The sequence below is a fragment of the Heloderma suspectum genome, chromosome 12 (assembly GCF_057233095.1).
Source record: "Heloderma suspectum isolate Gila_16-S chromosome 12, 16-S_ref, whole genome shotgun sequence".
NCBI classification, from domain to species: domain Eukaryota; kingdom Metazoa; phylum Chordata; class Lepidosauria; order Squamata; family Helodermatidae; genus Heloderma; species Heloderma suspectum.
This window is the reverse complement of record NC_139469.1, coordinates 7,786,587-7,796,638: the sequence shown is the minus strand read 5'-3', so window position 1 is coordinate 7,796,638 and position 10,052 is coordinate 7,786,587.

Sequence of the window (10,052 nt, the reverse complement as noted above, 5' to 3'; positions counted from 1 at the left end):
TGGTGGTATGGGGATACCAAGTCATCTTGTCTGCCTCCTGAGGAATCTGTATAAGACAAGTAGCAATGGTAAGAACAGGCTACGGAACAACAGACTGGTTTAAGATTGGGAAAGGAGTACGGCAGGGTTGTATACTCTCACCCTACCTATTCAACCGGTACGCAGAACACATCATGCTACATGCTGGACTTGATGAATCCAAGGCTGGAGTTAAAATCGCTGGAAAAAACATTAACAATCTCAGATATGCAGATGATGCCACTTTGATGGCTGAAAGCGAGGAGGAGCTGAGGAACCTTATGACGAAGGTTGCTATCAAGACAAATCTTGATAAAATAGTGAAGAGCAGAGACATCACACTGACAACAAAGGTCCGCATCACTGATGCAATTAATATGAACTTGAGCGCGCTCTGGGAAAGAGCGGAGGACAGGAAGGCCTGGCGTGCTATGGTCCATGGGGTCACGAAGAGTCGGACACGACTTAACGACTGAACAACAAAATTCCCCATAGTAACCTATGGCTGCGAGAGCTGGGCCATAAGGAAGGCTGAGTGAAGGAAGATAGATGCTTTTGAACTGTGGTGTTGGAGGAAAATTCTGAGAGTGCCTCGGACTGCAAGAAGATCAAACCAGTTCATACTCCAGGAAATAAAGCGAGACTGCTCACTTGAGGGAATGATATTAAAGGCAAAACTGAAGTACTTTGGCCACGTAATGAGAAGACAAGATACCCTGGAGAAGATGCTGATGCTAGGGAAAGTGGAAGGCAAAAGGAAGAGGGGCTGACCAAGGGCAAAATGGATGGATGATATTCTGGAGGAGACAGACTCGACCTTGGGGGAGCTGGGGGTGGCAACGGCCGATGGGAAGCTCTGGTGTGGGCTGGTCCATGAAGTCATGAAGAGTTGGAAGCGACTGAGCGAATAGACAACAACATGTGTGGAAATACAGTGCCACCGCCTACCACTCCAGAAGTAGGGTCTGTCAATGCCAGGGTCGGGCAAGATGTTTTGCTGCCTGAGGTAAAGGACAGCGAGGAAATGCCCCCTCCCATGGACAAAAGTTGACTGGACTGGCAGATAATTCCGTCTTCAACACTGACAATGGCAAAGCATCCTCCACCACACTTGAAGGCAGCTGGCTCGCATAGGGGGCACAGAACAGGCCACATGGCACACAGGTCTTTCTTCTGACTCCTTGCTGCTGCCTCCTCATATCTGCCACGTGAGGCAACTGCTTCATTCTACCTAATGGTAGGGCCGGCCCAACGTATCAGCTTCAGGGATTTGATATGAGCAGGGATTTGAACTCAGGTCTCCCTGTGATAAGACCATCACTATATCTACCAGTCACATCATTGCCTTTACAGAATAACATAAGGGGGGCAGGAGGAGAGGGTGCACTCCCTTTGGAGCAGCAATGTAAGAGGTGAGAGAGACGCAGTTCCTAAGGGATGCATAGGAAGAGATGCAGTTACCAGCCCCAGGCCTGGTGTATGGGGGCAATGAAGGCTTTTACAAGACCTATCTTGCAAAATGGCACTGCAGTGCCAACTCCTCTCTGCCCCCCCATTTCCTCCCCCCACCCCCCAGCCCGCTTTCCAGGCTCGAGCACACATCCTGGGTATCGGAGTGACACTTAAACGGCAGGAAACAGCAGCACAAACTTTGGCCAGGCCCTTAGATCAACAATATCTAGCTGGAGTGTTGTTATGAAAGAGAACATGCAGGCCCTGATCCGCCCTGCCCAGTCTCTGGCGGTCCTGATTGTGCAGGAGCGACACAGAGGTCACCAGAAGCTGCCTGCTTGCCTCGATGTCATGATAAGACACACAGCATGCGTGAGGGCAGCCTCTTGCACTCTGATTCTCCCAGTATCAACCAGAAATGGTTGCTATTTCCCATGGCAAAGCATTGCCCCACTCAGGGGGGTTGCTAGGCACTCAAAATTTCAGGGCCCAGGCCAAAGGACACAAATCTACATAAAACTGACTCTGTGGAATAGGTCCTGGGGCTTCGGAAATAGTGTTGGGGCTAGTAATGGCCCTGGTTCCTTTTTTGGTCTCTTTCTTTGGCCATACCTTGTTTAAAAACATGTTCATGGGAGTTGCTAGTGTTGTCTTTTTAAAAAAAAATACCCATGGCAAAGAATACATATAAAATGCATATATACATGAAAATACAACTTATTAGCAATTATACATGGGCTTCAACAAAAGCTGGCCAGATATCCAAATAAGTACCTATCTGAAGGTGGCATCTATATGCCACCCATTCAAATATTGAAAGCATTGTAAGGTCCTCAATCCTTACAATGCACTATAGGAGCTGAGTGTTTATCCTTCCAGGGTTCTAATATCCATCTTTTAGCTTCCAAAGGGTGCAGAGAATCCAGTTACGCTGGCCATTTGTTAATTTCCATGAAGCAGGTAAATAATTTAAAAGAGCGTATACATCAGTGAATATTAAAGACTGTTCCCGTACAAAATTTATCCATATAATAACCTCCTCCCCAAAAGAAGCAACTACTGGAGATTGCCAAAACATATATCTAAAAGAAGCGTTAACTGCATTGCACCGCCAGCAATTAGCCAAATTAGACAATCTCTTATTAAAGAGATGTGGTGGTGTCCCAGAGACATGGTGCTGTCCATCTTTAGGGCTCAGCTCCCAACTCCAGATCTCTAGAATTTTAATCTCTGTGTGGCTGGTTGGTTGGTTGGTTGGTTGATTGGCTGGCTGAATGAGTGCAACTTGTCTCTAGGGCACGCACATATAACTAGGACATAATGCAGTTCACTGGATGCCATTTTATGCACACTGAAGCTGCAGAGGAATATTTTGAGCTGTTCATAGCTGATTGGTTGTAGGAAAATTGCAAGTGTGGTATGGACTGCTGCTGCTCAGGATTCCAGCTCCTCCACTGGACTGTTTCAGGGGGGTCCCCTTTGGGGTTTCCCCCCTAAAGGTTTATTACCTTCTGCAAACCCTGGGGTTTCCCCACCCCTGCTGATACCTCCCTGTTGTGTGCAGGTGGTTGCATTTTAGCGACATAAGCAATGGCACTCACTACCTGAGCATCAGAAATAGAAGGAATAAAGATTGTTTCCCTAGCATTTCTTTGAGCAAAAGAACAATCCTTCTTATTGCAGAACAGATGGACACAGTTTACAGCCAGATGGTGAAGAGCCTTCAACAATATGCAAAAGTAGGAGAAGTGGGGACAAGGGTATTACAAGCTGGTCATTGCACCCCAAAAAGGATACCGTAGAGCTAGAAAGGGTGCAGAAAAGGGCTGCTCTTCCCTGTGCCTGCCAAGACCGTGTCCGTGCATTGTGCGCCGCCCCCATGGAGATGACACACAGCATGTGAAGCCAGGGGCTTGGCCAGTGCTGGGAGGACCGGCTGCTTTTCCCAGCACTGGCTGAGCCCATTCATGTGCCATCCAAGTCCCTTTCTCCGTGCTGAGAAGGGCACAAAACTCTGTGCCCCTCTTTGCACGGAGAAAGGCAAAACGAGCCAGTGTAAGCCAATAACTGACATCATCCAGCCCGTGAATGGTTTGGTGGGGGGCAATTTGGCCCCTAGCAAAAACATCTTCCCCACCTCTGAGCTAGAGCAACTTCCCTGTGAGGAAAGGTTACAACGTGTGAGGCTTTTCAGCTTAGAAACAGGGTGAATAAGTTAGAGGTGTTTCAAATTATGCCTGGTGTGGAGAAAGTGAATGGGGAGACATTTATTTATTTATTTATTTATTTTTAAATTTATTAATCACCCATCTGGCTGGTCACCCATTTTTCTCCCTCCTTCATAAGACTAGAACCCAGTGGGGCCCTCCCATGAAGCTGAGTGGTGGGAGATTCAGGACAGAGAAAAGGACACAGCGCATAGTCAAACCGTGGAATTCACTACCACAGGACACAGAGATGGCCACCAATTTGGGTGGCTTTAAAAGGGGGCTAGACAAATTCCTGGAGGAGAAGGCTATCAGTGGCTACTAGTCCTGATGCCTATATATTACACCAGTACCGGAGGCTGTGTGCCTCTCTATACCAGTTGCTGGGGAACAGAAGTGGGAGGTGCTGCTATGCTCATGTCCTGCTTGTAAGCTTCACAGAGGCATCAGTTTGGCCACAGTGGGCACAGAATGCTAGACTAGATGGGCCGTTGGTCAGTGCCGCTCTTCCTATGTTCTTAAGCCTGTTCCTGTTTTCAGTGGGGAAATGTTGGAGGATATGTCACTCAGTGTCTCTTTACCACTCTTCGTCGTAACATCTGGGTGAACACAATCGGGCTGTTTGCATGTAACGACAACCCATTGGCTTAAAAAGCCTGCAGTGCACTCACCTCTTCCCCTTTACCTCACAGCCCATGATCAGCTTGGCAACCCACGATCACCTCCTGCTGAGCATGACATCTGAACCCAGACTGCTGGGTTAACCACAGGTTAATCGATGGGTTAACCATAGATTAGCCGCTGGGTAAACCATAGGTTAACCACTTGGTTATTGAGCCCCTAAACAACCCAACAGTCTGGGTTTGGATGTCACACTCAGCAGGAGCCAATTGTGGGTTGTTGAGTAAAAGTGGAAGAGACAGCACACCCTCTCTTCCCTGCTCATGCATGACAACCCGCCAGCTTTTAAACCGATGGGTTGTGATTATGTGTGAACCAGGTCCTCAAGTTATGTGTGATATCCTCAAGTTTTGCATTGTTCAGACCCTGCTTAGCATCATTGACTATCGTGTCTATGGGAATGAGGCAATGCGCAGTGCAATGATGTTGCAACACACCCTGCAACAGGTCTTCTGGTCTAAGGGATGAGAGATTATTAGGTTGTACCCAGAGGAGCAACACACAGTTAATTCACTGGGCCTAACTACAGCACGATCAGGATGTTTCCTGCCTTGACTCCTGACAAACTAGGCGAGGTGGTTTCTGACAAGCTCCGTATCAGACAAAGAGAAAGGAGGGAGGCCAAGAATCAGTGGAAGGAGAAATATGGTCACACAGATTTGAGTGAAACCTTCAGAAATTAAACGTGTCTTGGGCTGCTGGCAACAGTTTACCTGCCGACAGGATCCAGGATGTTTATATATAGAGTTCCCAGACAATCAGGCAGCTGGGCCAGACGCCAAAGATGAAGCAAGAAAAACAGGCAGGTTCTGCTCCATCCTTGGCTTTCTCGGCCTCTGGTCCCAAAAGGTTCTGGCCACTGGCCCCATCGGTGTGATAGCACCTGACAACCCATGGTATCCAATCCCACTGAAGGGATTTCATTCTTGTATATATCACACCAGCACCAAGAGGAAGTCGACGCCTCTCCCGCTGGCGTGTTTTGCCTTCTTTGAAACAGACACTTATGCCCACTTGTAGCTTAGCCCAAATTTTTGTGGCTGTGGCTAGGAAGGCTGAATGAGGACAAGGAAAAGTTGCCTGTAGTATGGGAATCAAAGCAAACTGCCCCCATCCACCGAAAAGAAGTAGGACATCAAGCCCGTTAAATGCATCAATATTTGCAGAGTTCAATATTTGCATAGCCATTTTCTCCTGGCCTTGTCATCAGGCTTGGGAAAAATGGCCCATCTGAACATCAAACATTATCATGAGCTTGGTATTATTATTATTATTATTATTATTACTACTACTACTACTACCGCCACCACTACTACTACTATTATTATTTTATTGATTGTTCGTTTCCCCCTTTGGCTAGATTTTTTTTTTTTAACCTTCAGATCTGCACCGGAACATGGACAGACTATATTTGAGAGCCCCAGTGTGGTGGTAATAGTGCCAGCTTTCAGACAAGATGTTTACTGACCCTTTCAGACATCGTTGGGAACTACCCAGCAATGAATTTAAAAGATTTCTTGGCATGAATGAGAAGAACAGAGTGTCCTGCCAAACAGCATCCCTTCCTACCATCCAAGGATGGTGCCCAAACTGTTGACATACAGAAAGCATATAAAGAGGGAAGGTCCCAGATGCAAGAATGCAGGTAGGAGACACCATCATTTCTCTCCAGTATAGGGATGTCGGAGGAATCTGGTTGGGGGTGGACCTTGACAAGCTTTCCTCAGCTCGCCCCCTGACTCTGTTCCATCTTCCACCAGCTGGCCCGATTCAGTGCACAGTCAGACAAGCTAGGAGGAGACACCATCATAGGAGACACCATCATTTCTCTCCCGTATAGGGATGTCAGAGGAATCTGGTTGGGGGTGGACCTTGATAAGCTTTCCTCAGATCGCCCCCTGACTCTGTTCCATCTTCCATCAGCTGGCCCGATTCGGTGCACAATCAGTCAGACAAGCTGGCGGAATTTCTGTAAATTGTTATTTTTTTAACATAAAAACCATTTGCGCAAATTACAGCTGCAAAATATGCAAATCTACATAATTTGTGCAAATCACAGCAATAATGTGTGCAAATTACAGCCATAATTTACACAAATTACAGCCATAATTTGCACAAATTATGCAAATTTGTGCAAATCACAGCAATGATTTGTGCAAATTGTGTGGATTTGAGCAATTTACCACTGAAATTTCCACAAATGGTGCCTGTGGGCACCACACTGTGGATTGAATTTTCACAAGTGGTGCCCATGGGTGCCACATTGGAGCAGTGACATTTTTCGGGTATGGCCCGATCAAGTTCCCAGATTTCAGAGGAAAGCCTGTGGCTTGGCTGGCAAATGCAAGCCAAATCGGGGGCTCTGGGGAAATCTGACAAGCCCCCAAAAGGGCCGGATTTCCCCGCGATGGCCATCCCTGCTCCCATGTCAATCTTGTATCCCACCAGAGGAGTCCTGAAGGCACCTTAGAAATGACACAAAAATGAAACCATATCAATCATTTAAACAGATAAAACCAGCCTGAGAAACAGACTCGACCTGTAGCCATAGTGCTGGGGTCCACAAGGTGGTGCCCATGGGCACCGATGTGCCCACACAGACACCTCTCTTGGCGCCTGCCAGGGTTCCTGCCCCACCTGATCTCGACTTAATTTCTTAAGATTTTTTAAAATAATTAATTAGGAAACTGCAAAACAAATTGCTGCCCTCCAGTGCCATCTTCATTTGGGCTCGAAAGAGGAGTTTTGTGTTTTGGATCTCAGACCCCGCCTCTGCCTTGGACTTCTTAAGATGCTTAGATCCTTAGACTCTTAAGATGCTTAGATTCTTAAGCAAGTTACTTTTCTTTTAGCCTCACCAGTTTGCCTTCTGGGAAATGAGTGTTTTCTAACCAGCCCTGCCCACCATGGCAGCCATTTTATAAATGGGCAAGCCCCACCCCATGCCAGCCATTTTGTGAGAGAGCCCACAACACTCTCAAAATGTCAAAGGTGCCTACCGGCCCAGGTTGGGGACCTCATAGCGATGCAAAACATGTGCCCAAGATTCAGCCACGGACCCTCCTATAACCAAACCTCAGCTCGGAAGGAGGAAAATATCTGCCTCAGGATCCTCTCCCACTGTGGAACTTCACACATGGTCTGAGAATCTTGGCCGGGGCTGGCGTCAAAGGTAGGCATGGTCGGGCACCTGCTGAGGGCCCACCCCCTGGCTGGGGCCCGCAGACCAGAGCCCCCGGGACTTGCTCCTTCTCTTCACCCTTTCATCCTGGTTGTTCACCTGCCTCTCGCTCTGGCCCAGACAAAGGTGGTGGTGAGCTGGAGGAGCAGAAGAGGCTGCGGCCTCCTTGCTCCCCGGCTCTCTGCCTGCCAAGCCAGTAAGTGGCAGCAATGATGAGGATGAGAAGCCATAGCAGCTGGGGACCATAGTGGCGAGAAGGCAGACCCACTCAGGGAGGGGGCCCATTGGGAATGTCTTGCCCAAGGGCCCATCAGATCCTGGAGCCAGCACTGATCTAGGCCTTTGCAGGACAGTGGAAAAATGAACTATTGGTAGGCTTTGGAAAGATCCTAAAAGGAAGCCTCCGCCGTCATTTTTAGAGGGGGGAAAATCACTTCTTATTCACAATTCATGAGGATAACATGTGGGAAAAGTTACCACTTGAAGCTGTGGACATCAGTGATTTATAACAGAAGTCAAAGCAGGATACCATCAGTGGAAAGGCGACTAAGAAATTTTAGTTAGACAATAGCCCTGCATTTAGGGTGGTCTCCGGAAAGTTCTTCTGCACTGCATTTTAAAATTTTCCAGACGTGCGTGTGGAAGGGCCACCATCCAAAATTCTGTGTCCTGAATATCATTGGACTACTTATGATCATGACACAATCCAGCACAAGTTTGAACACTTTGAAAATCCCATTGATTCCCATGGAAGAGACAAGCACAGGCCAGTGTGAGAGCCAGTGTGGTGCAGTGGTTAGAGTGTTGGACAGAGAAACCTGGGTTCAAATCCCCAGTTGGCCATGAAGCTCACTGGGTAACTTTGGGCCAGTCACTGGCTCTCAGCCTCACAGGATAGTTGTGAGGATAAAATAGAGAAGAGGAGGAAGATCACATACGCCACCTTGGGCTCCCTGGAGGAAAGGGTGGGGTAGAAATGTAACAAATAAATAAATATCTCCAGCTGGCATCAATGGAGCATCGAAGAAGTGATGCAAAACTTTCCCCAGCTCGTTTCTGATCTCCTAAAAAGAGTTAATTTGGGATCAATTCAAAATGAGCTCATATTAGCTCCTTGTATGCGTGAGCTCATTCTGAGCTCCAGTTGATATCATGGACTTGGCTTGCAATTAGCCCGGGGAATCCCAAACTGGGGAAATTCTTACTCTGAACTCACCATTTCCAAAGGCTGGCTGCATCATTACTTCAAAATACTTAACGGTGAGTCCCAATCTGGCCCTCTCAGTCCCAATCCGGCCCTTCAAAGTTCATCAGATCTTTTTTTTTAATTTAATCTTACACAAACACACACACACACTCATTTGCAAAAGTCAATTAAATGGAAGAGGATATGATTCGTTTGTCACATGGCATAATCACACTACAGAGACTTGTATTGGTTTGGGAACAGTTTAACTGTCTTCCTTTCCCCCAGGAAGTCCTGGGAATTGTAGTCTGATGAGGGTGCTGATTATTCTCTCTTAGGGCCCCTTAGCCTCTGCTCATGGAACTACAGTTCCCAGAATTCCCTGGAGAAAGGAAATGACAAGAAGAAACCAGTATAAATAAGGCAGTAGTGTAGACCAGCCTTCTCCAATCTGGCTGGGGATGATGGAAGTTGATGGCACCAGGTTAGGGGAGGCTGGTTTCAGCACCACTGAAACGCCTTTCCCTTACATCGCAGCCTCGCCTGCTGTTCCGCTCCTTCCTTTCCCCATGATCTCTCCTTCCTAGGACTTCTAGGTTCAGCAGACTGCCTGCCAATCACACTCAAGCTGTCCTGCTTCTTCAGCGGCTTGGTCAAACGTCCCCTCCTGGAATTGAACATAAAGCCTTCAAAATTCATTTCCTTTTCTGAGCGATGTTGGGATTTGAACCCAGGTCTCTAAAGGTGATGCTCTAGTGCATTAAACACAGCAGGGAGTTCTCTTCTCTAACCAGCTTCCACTGTAAGTAATAAATTCCAGTCCAGCTCTGTGAACGGTTCCAGATGTTTTGGAGTTTCCTCCCATTACGATCCAGCCGCAAAAATGCATGCCTCCCACTGCAGTGACTTAATAGATGCAGCATTTTAATTTTCTCACTGGACACCCAGCTCTGATACGTAGTAAGTGTGTACTCAGCGTTAGAGTTTTGCCATCCTGTCCAGGGGACTCAGCACTGAGGGCATTGCTCCTTTCCTAGGAGCAGGGGCATTACGAGGCGCTGAACAGATTCACGGCCAAGGCCCCTGGGATGCATATCTGCATGAAATCTGCATATGCTAATTTATATCTATATATGCAAATTTAGAAAAAATTGCTATGCTTTATTTAGATTTCACAGTAGGCAAAGCCAGCCAATTAGTTTTTCAGCCAAATCATCTCAAATAAAACAAATTATTCTGTTCATTTGCACCCTGACCCAGATCATCCCAAACCAATGGAATATTTAAATCTAAGGTTAATTGCCATGTGGATTCGGGGCAGGGGGGT